The 17422-nt window shown below is 31.8% G+C and overlaps 1 protein-coding gene across 3 annotated transcripts in view; it reads left to right on the plus strand.

Moving 5' to 3' along the window:
* Positions 1–17422, plus strand: part of LOC128247348 (uncharacterized) — a 157392-nt gene that overhangs the window by 21799 nt on the left and 118171 nt on the right. Inside the window, exon 2 of one of the 3 annotated variants that reach the window (XR_016240992.1) lies at positions 1975–2821. The exons of the other annotated variants lie outside the window; for them this stretch is intronic. The gene's annotated coding sequence lies outside the window, so the exon portion shown is untranslated. Of the gene's footprint in view, positions 1–1974; positions 2822–17422 lie in introns of those variants that run through there. 3 annotated transcript variants of the gene reach the window in all.

The raw sequence follows: 17422 nt of genomic DNA on the forward strand, positions 1-17422 counted from the left end.
AGATTAGGTCATTTAGTTTGTCTGTATACGGCCGTTTGACTTCCACAGACTTCAATTCCTGCAGGATTCTGTTACATTTCTTCTTTCGTAAACAAATGTATTTATGTCTAACTTGAGCATGGTTTTGTCTTGATCTATACATATTGATTTTTAAAAATATTTTCCCATATAATATTTCTGTTGTACTTGTTAAACTTCAGTATTGTGTATGGTTCCTGTGCTGTGAATCTTCTCTTCCTTGTGCTGTTAGTTGTTTTGCCGTATTTATGATTTTTATGAGGATCTGTATCTGGTTCTTTGTTTCCAGGGGAACATCTATGATTTTCATACTCTTGCGAATATTAGTTCTGCTGGAAGAACTTGCTGGTTTCTAGAATGATTGACTTTGTACTATTTTCATTGCATTTAGAGGGCTCTTTTATTGTTTCGCGAGGGCGTCTCTTTTGAGTTTCCTTCCTTTTAAGGAGGTTTATGAGTTACGTGTGCAGTGGTTACTGTTATGTTTGTGTTAGGTTGAGATAAATTATGAAGGTCTTTTTTGTGTGCGTATGATCAATTATTTTGTGTAATATTTTGTATACCTTTCCATTTGTGTTTTCAGGATATTGTTATTGTTAAACTCCGTATATTGACTGGCGTGTTTAGATTTACAGTTTTCTCGCTTGAGCTTTTTTCACAACATATACGCACAGACTTATTTTATAGTACCAGTGTTTGTTGGATCCAACACAGATGTAAAATTCTAATGTAGTAATGAATTGCTCATTAATCCTATGACTACTTGAACTTCAAGGAATTTTTCATTAGTTTAATGATCTGTTTGAATATTGTATTAATTTGATATTGGTTAGTGATTCTTTCTGTTTTTAATTCTGATGATACATTTTTGATGATACACTATTTTTTATCTTGCTTCAACTAAGTACTCACCAGGCCTTTCTGTTGCACTGTGATTTAAATACAGGGATATAAACAAATGCAATGCTCCAGTGAGATACCTAAAGTTAATGATAGTACTAATGTTACACAAACATGCCTCTTCATCTAAATCTAAAAATCTAAAACAAAGGAACCTCAATAATTAACATAATTAGTCACAACATCTTTTTTTCTACAGACACTACAATAGCATATGAATTTCAGTGCTGCCTCATTCACTTCTACAATAAATCAGTGATGAATATGTTATCTTTTCTACACACATCTGCGGTATCTCGTCCAACGAAAGGTATCACACACTAAGATATACGTCCAGCAGTATTTCTCTGGAATGTCTTATCTCGAGGACTCGTACAATTTTCAACATTTAAAAAAGAATGTTAACAGCATCAATCTCACCTTTAAAAAAAAACGTCTGTAATAAAATTGACACGCGTACTTTACTACAGAGAAACCAAATGTAGAAACTTCTAAACAAGTGTCTTCTTAGGTTATTGTAAACATATGTTGCCATCGATTTGGGATATGACTTTAGTATTTATTAAACATTTTATGGAAAGTATCTGTCCATTACCTATACCACTGGGAAACTTAGTCGATCCTTTGAGAACAGGAATCCCGTTCGTATCAAGATTAGCATATATTTGGTGCTGTAGAGTTAAATGATTATAATCATGCATGATAATCAGTATTATATGTCAACAGAAGTAAAGTTTTGTTTACATCGTCATTTCATGTCATGATAGAGAAAAATACACGATTACAGTTTAGTTAGCCGCGTGGTAGTGCGGAGGTCTTTGATGTCAGTTGCATTACATTATGTATTAGAAGAATCTGATTTGAACTTCAAGGGGCACAATTTGAAGTGGCAACGAAGAACTGAAATAACATCGTTCGTTCCGTGTACGATTGATGTAAGTTAAGTTAGTCAATAATACAAGGATATTTTCTCGACAATATTTTCTCGGTGCTTAATGTTATTGCTTATATTACTGATATTTTCTTTTTATCTTTTGATCTTCAAATATATTTCAGAAATCTAGTGGTGATCCCCAGATGTCGGTCACGGAATGAGCTGTTATTCTGGTGCAGAGATTACAAAAAAAACAGTGCTGTATGAAATATATATGTGAAAGAGTGGATTTGTTTTCCAAAGTATAGTGTGCAGTATTCCTTTTGTGATATTGTGATTCCATTACGTCCAAAGATGTTTTATTTCGTAATCTATAGCATGATTCTATTTCATAACATAAGTTTAATGTTAGATAAACAATAATATCATTTCATTTTTTACTTTAGGTATTTATGTGTATATAGGATATGTTACGGAATTCTATCAAGTTTCTTGTTACATTTGTTTCCATAATTCTGTTATGATTTCTTTACTATGAATTTTCCTAATGTGTCCACATGTGCACTTTTAAACTCATGTTTTATTTCTTCATAGCTATTCCTTCTGTAGATTACAAGGCATAAATCTAAAGAACTATAAAGCACTTTTGTTTTTCTGTTAGTTGATGTATTAGAAATTCACAACAATAGGCGTTTGTGCTTATTAAATATTTGTATGTTCTTATGTGCGTTTGTATACATCAAGTGTGTGGTTGCAAAAAAAAAACATATCCGTATAATGCCATCAATATCTTGTGGCATTAATAACGCAGAAGAAATTTGCTGAGAGCAGTAATGTCAGCCAGAAAATAAGACAATGGACAAAATCAGCAAGAACGTAGTAGACGAGAAATGTTTGAAAGGACTGAGAGAATGATGGAAACGAAAAGTAGAGAAACAAAAATCATGGAAGTCGACACACTATATTCTCTTCTATTACTAATTATATTTCTAAAATAAAATTTCTGTAATTAAAAAGATACCCATACTAGTATTGCCGTTTCTTTCGTTTTTTTTTTAATATTTTCATGGGTGGGTTGTACCCGCTTATGCATATATGGGTGCGTCGCATCAGCATGATACGGCGCACCCATATATTACACATGGACGACGTGTACACAAAAGTGTTGACATCTGATACGTTGGCATTTCTCTCTCTCTCTCTCTCTCTCTCTCTCTCTCTCTCTCCCCATCTCCCTCTCTCTCTCTATGTATACACACACGCGCGCGCGCCCAGACACACCTAGATTTTATTTATGACTGGAATGATGTAAAATGGGAAAATATATATCTACACCACCAAACAAAATGATATTCCCTGCTTACATATGAATGCCTGTCTTTTCTACGTATTTATACTTGCAATTGTGTATTTTAAACACGTGGTTACATATGTAACGGGACTTTTGTGTATATATCTATTTCATTATTTATTAACAAACAAAACATGCAGATGCGTCTGCACTTCATATCATAAATAAAGTTAATTTCCAATCTTTAGCATAATGTACATGTTGAATTTAAGTAATGTTTTGTAGTAATAAACTTTAAGAGTAACAAAACAGAAATATCACCGCATATATTTTTCGGCTAGTTATAGATGTCACACATCAGTGAAAACAGTTTCGGCTCGGTTAATTTAAGTTCAATAAAAGTGATTACTCTTGTAAATACACCAAATATTTGTTATCCTGTAAACTCTAATAAAGATTTGTTTATAGTTCTACAAGTTATGTTTTATACAGCATAAGTACAACAATATTTAAAAAGTAACATACACAAACAATACATAAATAATTAAGTCATTAACATACGTGTATATTGTCGTGTTTATGCATATTAGTTTAGAACGTCGGAAGAGAGTAGATATTTTTATAGAAGACATATTATTTTATCGATTACAGAGAAAAGGTGAGAGTCAATGCCAGTGCTATTTGAACGCACGGAAGAGGCTATACGTTATGATGTTATTCTTCTTGTCACGTAATATGCTCAAAGTCAACGACAGGGGCTTATTTGTAACGCCTTAAACAAGTTTAGCTGCAAGAATATATTGAAAACAATTCATATTAATATCCGTTTAAGAGTTACGCCTTAAGCAGCGTTAAATTTTAACGTAGTGTGAGATATAGCTGAAATGTTTAGCATAATGAAGCATTGTTACGAACGTCTATCTATTAATGCATCAACAGGGAAAAAATAGCGTTTATAAAACGTGGAATCTTCCCGAGTCCTGCCTGTTTCTATGATTATGATTTAAGCATAAGGCAACGTATTCCGTTTGAAGATGGAATTAATTAAATTGGCATTAGTGATTAACTGGCATTTGTGCTATTCATAGTAGATTCATGATGGGTAAATTATTACAAAGGGAATCCGGCTTGGATCGTTAACACACGTGTCTAAATAAAATTGATTAAGCTTTCCATTACCATACACACATAATATTGATCTACAACATAGGCACAATGCCATATACATTTTTTTTATGGGGAGGAACCAATCGATTAAATTGACTATAATACTTCGCTTGTAAGCTTTATAGACCAAGGAAAGATAAAATGGGAAGTGGAACTCGAATGTACGGTAACTCACTACGCAAGACGTCCAAAAATAAACCGGTTATTTATGGTGCACACTTCTCTCTGGTTTCCATCAAAATAAACTTCAGTAACGAGTATTTCAAAATAGGCATACTGTCACAAAGTTAGAGAAAAGGGATATTACACCAAATGTCTCTTAATGCATCTAAACTGAAAGATTTCAACTAAAGTTTACCTCACCGGAATTTGAAATGATTTGATCAAGATAAGAAGCAATATCCCAAATTAATTCCCCTGCACTCTACCAATTCTTCCTAGACACTCTACTATAATGATAATTATAATACAAGCATAAGGCTAGAAAGTTGAAGGAATGAGTAGTTCGAGTAAATCCGACCTCAGATCTTCACTTGAAGATGAATATCAAAACATCCTTTGGTATTATGTAAAGGAAGGACGGGAAAAAAAGCTGGGATAAACGATGCTAGGTATTTTATTCGCCGCTCTATCTACCACCATTATCTACGCCAATTCCCTTTTTCTACATAATTGTAACCCCACAAGTTTCCAGAAAGGTTATAGGTGATTGAATTATTCCTAGCTCGCGACTACCACATATAGTTGAACTGCAAAAGTGAGAAGTGAGGATTTGATCTGAGATTGTAATTGGACGTATGAGAAAAACTAATAACATATTCCATTAATCTGAAAGATATGGTGACCTGCAATCCCTCTAAAATAATATATATATATATATATATATATATATATATATATATATATATATATATATATATATATATATATATATATATATATATATATATATATATATATATATATATATATATATATATATAATATCCTTTCTAAAGGAAGACAACATCCAACTTTATTTTTAGAGTCTCCTGTAAGAGTCTCGTGAGAAAAAAGATCGGAGATTTTTAAACAAGAAATATTATCTAAATTTTTTAGAAAAACTGACTTGAAGAAATACAAACTTAACGAATCCATACAGCAATCAGCAATGTACTAAAATAATATAAAGTAACAAGATCGACATGACTAAGAGTACGTAAGAGAGAAAAGGAGATAGAACCCTTTTGCGAAGATAGAAACCGAATGGGCTGACTGAGAAAAATAGATGGGCTACATAAAGGAGTTGTTTTGAGAAAAAAATGAGAATGAGAGAGTGAGAGAGAGAGAGAGAGAGAGAGAGAGAGAGAGAGAGAGAGAAAAAGTGAAACGAGAATGACTGAGAGAGATAATTAATTACCTCTATTAAACTCAGAGTTTAATTAAAAATGACTGAATAATTATTAAGCCTTCAATTTGACATATTGATTGTAATTAAGGAGGTAAAATGTTCTAATGATTATGACCCGATAAAGGTTCGATGTCATTCGTTTGTCTTTCTTTCTTAAAATCATCTACATAAGTGAATGTTTCCAACTCAAAGCTTTACATTGATATTTCAAATTATATGCATGCATTTAATAGCTAAACTACACGAAAACTATAACAATAGTGTATAGAGCGTACGTTATACGAAAAAATTATGTTAACTTATATATGGTAAAACTTTTATCCCATACGGAAACCGTTTGCATACTATGGTTGCTTATCGGTGTCCAGTCATCACTGGCAGCCATTTGTATATTGTAGTAACAAATGAAATATCAAGACAAGATATAATGCATAAAGTAGACTAGTGAGTTGTTTCCTTTCAACTGATCACGCCATGCATATAGGTTTCAGATAGTTACAGACAGATAGATAGTAGCACACACACACACACACACACACACACACACACACACACACACACACACACACACACACACACACACACACATACACACACACACACACACACACACACACACACACACACACATATATATAAAATTTAATAAATGGAGTAATACTCAAATACCCCAAACTAACAGGGAGTTTCTACCTCGTAAACAGGAGTTACACCACAATTATTTTGTTATCTTTGCTACCCTGGTATCTATTAAGCAATTTATTTTGTCGCAGTTATTTGCTAACTAAGAGAAAATAATTATATATTTATATATATATATATATATATATATATATTTATATATATATATATATATATATATATTTTTATATATATATATATATATATATATATATATATATATATATATATATATATATATATATATATATATATATAATTGAAAGGAAGAAGATGGAATATACGAGAATATATTATTAATCACAACCATTGTTTCGACACATCTAGCATCGACTCCTCTTGTGGGACACACAAAAACTGGTTCAGGAGTATCAAAAAGGAAATAGTGGCACTAGGAACCAACTTTGTCTGGAAAAAGCAGCTGATGCCGTACGATGCTATGTAAAACTGACACTGAATGTTTAGAGGCAAAGATGTATGCGGGAGGCGAACATGAAAAATTTTCGTCTTACCTCTAGGAAGAACGCCAGAGAAATGGACAACTTAGTACTCGAGTAGTTGGTTTCCATTTCTCTAGCGTTCTTCGTAGAGGTAAGACGAACATTTTTACGTTCGCCTCCTGCATACACCTTTCACTCTATACATTCAGTGAAGTTTTACGTAGCGTTGTACGGTTACCGACTGCTATTTGGAGTAAAAATGGTACCTTGTTTTGCCACTATTTCTTATCTATAATTCTACCCTTACGGTGCATTATGTCGCTGTAATAATATCGTTGTGTTGTAATATTATTTAAATCTTATATATATATATATATATATATATACGTACACTGATATACATATATATATATATATATATATATTACTAATACTTTTTTGTATATATATATATAGGGTGTGTAAGCTTATATGTTCATCTACATATATTTAAGTATGCGCGTGTATTCGTGTTTTGTGTGGTCATATGTGTGTTTATTTGTTTGTGTGTACTTATTCACGTGTGACCCGTGTGTAAACTTTATTCGTGTCCTTGAATGTCGTCACAAGCGATACTCTTTCAAAGATATTGTTATGATAATATCAATGGTATAATAATTAGTGCACTCTATCATGAATAACGTCTTTATTCTGCTTTCATTTTGATAGCAGCACGACAGATGTCTTTCATCAAAATCCTACTATGTATGGTAGAAGACATAGCTGCAGTGCCTTATATATATATATATATATATATATATATATATATATATATATAAATAAACGGAAAAGATAACATACGTACATACGTACATATATATATATATATATATATATATATATATATATATATATATATATACACGTTATTTGCATTATATACATTTGACGGATATTTGTCCTCAACTTGTTTGTTGTTAACTCAAATGTTTCGGCTGATATACCCTCCAGCCTTCATCAGGTGTCTTGTGGAAATTTCGAACCTGGGTTCTCATCCCTAAGGTATTTTTCTATGGTATTATTATTATTATTATTATTATTATTATTATTCAGGTCACTACATCAAATCGAACTCACTATCTTGGGGATAATATCCCGCGTCTTAACCACTACGCCATATGCCCGTGGGGATATGGCGTAGTAGTATTAGTTGTAATCGGTGGTGATGATGGTAGAACGATAACAATAAACACGAATACAAATATTGCAATGTTCATTGCAGTGTCCCCTGTTGACAAAACCGTGCAAAACACTTCATCCTAAGAGCCATGTTGATTCTTCACCGCAAGAATGAACATTTGTAAAGATTTAAGTCACGAACCACTAACTGTTAGTAGCAATAAGGAGTGTAAAACAAAAATATAAGATTTTTTCCTCAATAACACATATCGTAGATTTTAATTCTGACACAAGGTGAGCAATTCCGGTTGAGGGAGTATGTCTATTATATTCACCCAAATAATCAGCTAGTAATTAGTTTATCGACGCCGAAAGGTAGAAACACAATGTCTACCTTAGCGGAATTTGAACTCAGAACGTGAACGCTGACGAAATGACTCTAAGCATGTTCCCCGACCTGCAAGCTGTTCCGCAAGCTGGCCGACTTCTTTAAAAGATATATTAAAGCAATGTATGCAATTGTATGTTACGATTTCAAGATACATTTACAAAATCTGAAAATCCTATAGTTTCATTTCTACTCTTCTCAGCATTTTTCTGCAAAGGTAAGCAGTTCGCCCTTATGCTGAGCATTAAGTAAACTTAATTTAATAGTGTGGGAGGCTGCACAGAATTTACTATGCTTGCACCACGTAACTATGGATTACTATATATAGTTTAATTAGCATCCATTCTACGAAACAATATTTAATAAAAGGTCATAAATAAAGCGATTTTGTATCTCAACATGAATGAATGTAATCAGAAAATCTAACTTCTTAAGAAAATTTTAAAGAAAAGTATATAATCAGAAAGCGTATATTAAGTGTGTAGTCTATTGTGATTGTAAGTAATTGATGAAATTTTTTTACTCAATTCAATACATTATCGTCAAAAGACGAAAAAAATATTGGCAAACAGACGAAGAAAAAGTTTTGTTCAAGAAGTGCAACACAATTATGGAGGGGCACATGTATACACATGCAGAATTATTTAGCAGTCAACTACTGGTGTACAACAGAAAAAAAAAAGGAATGAAACGTCAATTATTGTTGCTAGAAATTAGGTGTTAACACTACAATCACAATTTTGAAGGTAAATCCAGTGCACTTCAAACTCTCATCTATCTCTCCCGCATTCTCTAATTACATATATATATATATAAAGAGAGAGACAGAGAGAGCGGCGCGCGAGAGATATAATAATTTATATAATAATGTATATATGTATATTTGTATATGTGCATGTGTATATATATATATATATATATATATATATATATATATATATATATATATATATATATATATATATATGCACATATACAAATATATACCTATTTATATATACATATATATACGCACATATAGAAATATACATGCACACACACACACACACATATATATATATATATATATATAACGAATTGTATCCAATTACAACTACTATAAATTTTCTGATAGTGAAACCCTAAATCACAAATATAACATTTGCATTTATAGGGCACTTTTATCCTGCCTTTCTGCAGAAACGGTATCTCAATCAATAACGTCTATAGCAGAAAGCTAATCAAAACAAAAACTGCACCAACTACTAAAGATACGACGTAACGATCGTACGCGCACATTCCACAAAACAAACAGGGAAAATCATACTTTCCAAACATTTACGGATGTTACGATAAATATATGCAAAATGTTGCATGAATTGGAAAATACTCACAAGGTAACAACAAACCCTGCCAACTTTGTACAAATAAATTCTACCACATTCTGGCATTCAAGTGCCATACTCTGATTCGTAACTGTAAATGTGTCACTTCATGCAAGCACAGAACCTGAAAACACAAAAAACATTTCAAAACAACAACTTTTATGTTTTACTTACACAATATACTATCCCCATAATATACATAAAATCCATTCTTTCAGTTTTACGTTAAACAAATCATGTAGAAATTATGTAAATTTCCCACTAGTATTTTCTACCATAAGTCGACAAATCTATATGCATATAAGCGTATATTTGTATGAAAGCAAATTGGAAGACCCTTTTCTTTTTTGATTCTCCTTCCTTTAAAGCTTTTGAAATTTAAAATTAAAAATGTTCAACTAAATTTTGTTTTTATGCTTGTTTTCCATACATGATTATATGATCGCATTTTATAATGCCCCAGTTCCATATGATTCAACGGAGTTGAAGTAATATATTATGAAATGCACACTTTGTAAACTGAATTGAGTACATGTCTGTATAAAGACATAGCCAACAAACACTTCCTCCATTAAACACAATGGTCAAAATTTTTGAGTATCATTCAAATTACTTATAGAACAATGAGCCTGGAAATATATCGACTACCTACCTCTACACGCGCACATATTCTCTTGTGAGCATCAATGCACCTTGACATCCTCCATTAATAACCTCCATCTTCAAAATACAAACAGGAAATAACCGAAATAATAACAGTTACTAAACCTGCCCACATAAAACACTTACCTGCATTCTTTTGTAAACCTTTAAAAAATTATCCTACTAAAAATTAACACAACCAATTATAAACGTTTTAAATACTAGGCAACATTTCCAAATATGACTGTTACGTATTTAAAGCAAAAGACTGAATAAAATAAACTAAAATTGAGTAATACTACTAGCACCGACACTGACCAAAAAGTTTCTACACCTATATACATCAATTTTGTTGTAAACAACTAAACCATGACCTGAAACTGTCACACCTAAATATACACACGTTTAAAATTTATACATACATAAATTAAATTCTAAGTAATTACATAACCCACGAATTTAATGAATGAACGTTTCTTCTATACGCAAATCCATCGCGATCCCCTTTACAACCTATTTACCACTGAACCAAATCTCAAATACCTAAGGAAAAATTTGATCAAAATATACTATATAAACCGGCAATAAACTAGCAGGCCGAAACTTTGAAGTCACGGTCAATAATATTCTTCTTTCTGAATGATAAGTTTGCCCCTTATAAAAGTATAGAGAAATTCTGAGAGTGACAATATAAAAGTTGCACGTAGGAACACGAAAGGAACACAGGGAAAACACAAAGACACAAAGAGAAGGTGCACATGCTCATCTCTCAACAGTTATCGACCAAGCTTTCTCACAATTTCGTGTCTTTATGTAAAAGATTGTTCATTTTAGTGCCGTCAATTGCAAACGCTGGTGGAATAAGAGAAAAGTAGCAGACTGAATGACATAAGTACATAGAAACCCAAAAGGAAATCATGTTAACAAAGCATGAATGAATAATAAACAACACGAGTATTATTACACACATATGCAGACGCAGATTATACGCGCGCTCACATATACATACATAAATATTTTTCTATTCTTTTACTTGTTTCACCCATCTGACAGCGGCCATGCTTGTGCACCGCCATTAGTCGAACAAATCAACCCAGGACTTAATCGTAGTAAGCCTGGGACGTAAACACACCAACATCGGTTGTCAAATGATGGCGGGGGAACAAAGAGAGACGCAGTAGTACACACACACACGCACACACAAACACACACACACACACACACATATATATATATATATATTATTCCCTCGCCATATCACACGACTCACCTTGCATTTATAATAAAATAAATATATACAAATTATAAAAATAATACGAAAAAATATATAGTACAGTACTGTTTCTACTTCGGATTTTTCCCTATTTTGAGCGGTAGTGGAACGTAGCACCCGCAATAGTCGAAGGTTTGCTGCAAATAAATACACGACAGGCTTCTTTCAGTTTCTGTCCATCGAATCTAATCACAAAGCTTTGGTCGGCTCCAGGAAATAGTAGAAGATAATTGCCCAATGTAGATGCAGTGGGACTGAACCCGGAATCATATGATTAGGAAGCAAGCTTCTTACCACACAACCACTCCTGCTCCTCTCTCCATTTTCTTTTATATATATATATATATATATATATATATATATATATATATATATATATATATATATATATATATATATATATATATATATATATATATATATATATATATATATATATATATATATATATATATATATATATATATATATATATATATATATATATATATATATATATATATATATATATATATATATATATATATATATATATATATATATATATATATATATATCTATATATATCTATCTATATATATATATATATATATATATATATATATATCTATCTATCTATCTATCTATCTATCTATATATATATATATATATATATATATATATATATATATATATATATATATATATATATATATATATATATATATATATATATATATATATATATATATATATATATATATAGATGTATATATATATATATATATATATATACATATATATATATATATATATATATATATATATATATATATATATATATATATATATATATATATATATATATATATATATATATATATATATATATATATATATATATATATATATATATATATATATATATATATATATATATATATATATATATATATATATATATATATATATATATATATATATATACGAGATGCTAGTGCTGTGTGGGCCAAATCCACTCCGTGGTAAGTGACCCCAGCCTTCTGGCGCATATGTGTACAGTTTTTTTCCAGATGTTACGCGCGGAATACAGACGTGTAGTGACTGGGCGTTGTAATTTCGTCTTCAAACAAGGTGATCGAAAGCATCGAACAGAAATATTCCATCAAGTTTTGCGCAAAACTTGGTGGTACTCAAGCTCAAGCAAGCCAGAAAATATTAAGCTTTCGTATAAACGCTAGAAGAATAGACGTACATCAGCGATAGCTTGGCAAATACTCATAGAATACTATCGTGTAACGACTTATGAAATGAGAAACAAAGGGAAGGATCAACGCATTCGATATTAACGAAGAACTTGTGCAATCAGAGAGTGCCGGTGAAACTGCTTCCCAAGTTGCTAGCAGAGCAGCAGAAGCAACTTAGTATGGAAATCGTACTGGACTGTGCATACAACGACCCACACTACATGAAGATAATCATCACTAGTGATGAGATATAGTCTTCCTAATAGAAGCATCAGACATCATCAAATCCCTAAAATGCACAATGAGTTCGCGGGAATATGAAGGTAATTTTCGCCTTTTTATTTGTCTCCCATGGTCTTGGGCATTATGAATACGCACCACTAGCCCGAACATTCAAATAGGAATATTACCTGTAGATCATACAACGCTTACGTGATGCAGTGTGCGTATTTGCAGTGTGCGTATCTGCTTTGTGTGTGTGTGGGGGGGGGGGGGTGAAAGAGGTTAATAATCCAGGTAGATATATATAAAGCACTTTGTGTTAAAGATGAGATTTTATATATACATTTGTAGTCAGAAAGCAAAGTTGTCACCTTTGTCGTGGATGACAGCGTTTTGAATGGTAGATACACAACTCTATATTCTATATGCATGTGATTGTGCAATGGAATGTGGAATGGAAGACGAGTCACATACACAAGGAGGGAAAATACACGATGAGGTTTTGTGTGATAATTATGTATCGGTGAATGCTTATGATGCGTATGCGAATAATACATCAAACGGACTGAGAACAAATTTTCTCTACCTGGAGGGAACAGACGAGGCGACTAAATATATTTTTGCCGCCGGAAAGATAAAGGAAATTTCATGGAGACCGCCGTGTAGCGACCCATTCAGAATAATAATTTTCCTGATAAGCAAAGACTCCAGTACCTAGTTCTGATAAATAGTGCCATAATTTTTCAAGTAATCTCCAACTTTGCGGTATTTTTTCAAAAGCCAAATGTGTCTAACCAACAGTGAGAAAAACTTCATACTCGACACATCTGATATTGGTGGATGAATTAGAATGTGGAGATAACTTCTTGAAATTTTTGAAATCTGAAATATATTTCAGACTCAAGAAAGTAATCTGAAGACATGAGCTTGGTACCTATTGCGGCCATAGAGAATGTGGTCGTTCACGACCCACAAGAATGCCGGCAACAATCATTATGTAGAGCAAAAGCAGTTAAGGGTACTCTACTAAGTGTTTTCTTTATTTCAAGTACATAAAAGAAAAAAAATTACAATATTCATTTTAAACGTGAATTTTACTTCCTCACTCGTTAATATTTGTCTGCTGTTATATTAAATTAATAGCAATTTTAAACATATACAAATACACACACACACACACGCACACACACACACTCACCCACACACACACACACTCACACACACATACATACCCGTGTATATATATATACACACCTACGCACACATACTTTGTTTGTGGGTTAGTAAGTTCTACCATCGGTTTCATGACGAGAATTCTCAGCCATTATCAAGCTTGTCGCATGGGTCATTGGTATTCGTCTCCATATTGGATGAGAATACAACGAAGCTACACAAGCGTATGCGGATTTTTAGAATAAACATATAAATATACAGATGAGGGGAAATAATTGATATTTGATGTCTTCCTTGCATTAGTTATAGCCATCTTAAAATTTACACACGTATATGCATACATGCACCAATTCAGAATATCTAAACAGAATATGTGCACACACACAAAAATGCGCGCCAACACACACACAAAACAAACACAGACACAAATACACACACACATATATATATATGATTTTATGTAAACTATTTGTAGATTTTAAATATATAAATACATTAATATATTCAAATGAAAACATATAGACACACATACACACACATATAAATATGTGTCTGTGTGTCTGTGTTAGTGAATGTGATATAAATAAATATATATATATATATATATATTAAACTGGCAATATGACCATCCCCAAGTACAACAATATATATATATATATATATATATATATATATATATATATATATATATATATATATATATGCATGTATGTATATGTATGTCAGTGTATATATGTATATTCACACACACGTATGCAAGTGTGTGGAGGTGTTTGTTTGTGTATGTGCGTTTGTATAATTGTATTGAACGCGTTCTTGTATTCTCAAACTTGAAATGACCTCCACTGGAGCGAATTTCCACTTCTAACAGTTATTTCGAAAAACACACCACTTGGCTAGGGATCTCGTCATCGGACCATAGAACACGTGGTGCGCAGCGTATTAAATACTGCCGCTTTTGATATTCAAACAGTAATTGACACATTTGTTGATGAATGCTAAACTTTGTAGAGCTTCAATTAATTAAATAGACACGCATTAACCAACAATGAAGGATTTAGAGAATTGCACAATTATATACGCCTGTATCGAATGGTTGTGAACGAAGGATACTGTGTCCGTATTCGTTAAAGCGTAAAGACGGAGCAACATGCATCCTACGATGCGGTGATGTCATTGATATCCCACTGCTGGGATTTTACTGCACATAATATATCATAATAATTTCTCCACAAAGAGTGTTTTCGCAGTCGAATCCTTTCCACGTTTGCGTTTACACGTCTTGAATATAATTATATATACCTATGGTTCTATCAACAATGCTTCACAAGTTTTAGAAAGCAACAACAAATGTTTTATTTGCAACTTACGTTCACTTAATAATATATGCTAAATGTCCAGAACGTATAAGTTATTCTCTGTTTGAAATTATATTATACCACAATATCTATCTATCTATCTATCTATCTATCTATCTATCTATCTATCTATCTATCTATCTATCTATCTATACTTATATGCATATTACCTGTGCGTATGCACACACACATGTGTATGTGTATTACATGCATATATATCATCAATTGATATAATATATCAATAGATGATATATATATATAATATATCATCTATTATTTATTATTTAATTGAACGGGACGCATCCATTTCCAACTGAGTTTATCGTCACCTTTTTGATGCCACTCTCTACCCTATATTGTTTTCTTCCTCCATCCTTCTCTAATTCCATTTTCTCCGCCTCCCTCCTTTACCGTTTTCTATCTGTCTTTCTCCCCCTTTCTCTTTGTCTCTCTCTCACTCGTTGCTCACACGTGACCAGCGTCCATCTTTCTTTTCCTCACGTGAATCATCTTTCTTTTCCTGCACGGAGGTATTTTTCTCTATCTCTCTCTCTTCTCTCTTTTCTCTTAACTAAAGAAAGAAAAAACATTTCTCCCAGTGTTCACTATTTTCCTCTCTTTTTAGTCTAACGATCCTCCATGTTTGTTTTCGTATGGTTTCCTTGTATGTCTCCACTGTCATTGTTTTGTTCCCAAATTTTACCCTCTAAAAATTCTATTTTAGAATTAATGGGAGCGACTGTCTATGAAAACTCTTATTGTCGTTTAATACTCGAAATAAGCAACTGATAGACTGCCGACAACTAATGATGGGTTCTTTTTCTGTGTTCACTTGTCCTGTTTTCCGTTTTTTTTCTCGTTGTTTACGTATTTCATGTTACTTGCACCGTTGGTGATGTCATATATGCACATATATGCATATATATACATATATATATATATATATATAAATATATATATATATATATATATAAGTGTTTTCTTTATTTCAAGTACATAAAAGAAAAAAAATTACAATATTCATTTTAAACGTGAATTTTACTTCCTCACTCGTTAATATTTAATATAACAATATTAAATTAATAGCAATTTTAAACATATACAAATACACACACACACACACACCCACACACACACTCACCCACACACACACACACTCACACACACATACATACCCGTGTATATATATATACACACCTACGCACACATACTTTGTTTGTGGGTTAGTAAGTTCTACCATCGGTTTCATGACGAGAATTCTCAGCCATTATCAAGCTTGTCGCATGGGTCATTGGTATTCGTCTCCATATTGGATGAGAATACAACGAAGCTACACAAGCGTATGCGGATTTTTAGAATAAACATATAAATATACAGATGAGGGGAAATAATTGATATTTGATGTCTTCCTTGCATTAGTTATAACCATCTTAAAATTTACACACGTATATGCATACATGCACCAATTCAGAATATCTATACAGAATATGTGCACACACACAAAAATGCGCGCCAACACACACACAAAACAAACACAGACACAAATACACACACACATATATATATATGATTTTATGTAAACTATTTGTAGATTTTAAATATATAAATACATTAATATATTCAAATGAAAACATATAGACACACATACACACACATATAAATATGTGTCTGTGTGTCTGTGTTAGTGAATGTGATATAAATAAATATATATATATATATATATATATATATATATATATATATATATATATATATATATATATATATATATATATATGCATGTATGTATATGTATGTCAGTGTATATATGTATATTCACACACACGTATGCAAGTGTGTGGAGGTGTTTGTTTGTGT

Source organism: Octopus bimaculoides, chromosome 3, assembly GCF_046866305.1.
Source record: "Octopus bimaculoides isolate indiv1 chromosome 3, ASM4686630v1, whole genome shotgun sequence".
In the NCBI taxonomy this organism is placed as follows: Eukaryota; Metazoa; Mollusca; class Cephalopoda; order Octopoda; family Octopodidae; genus Octopus; species Octopus bimaculoides.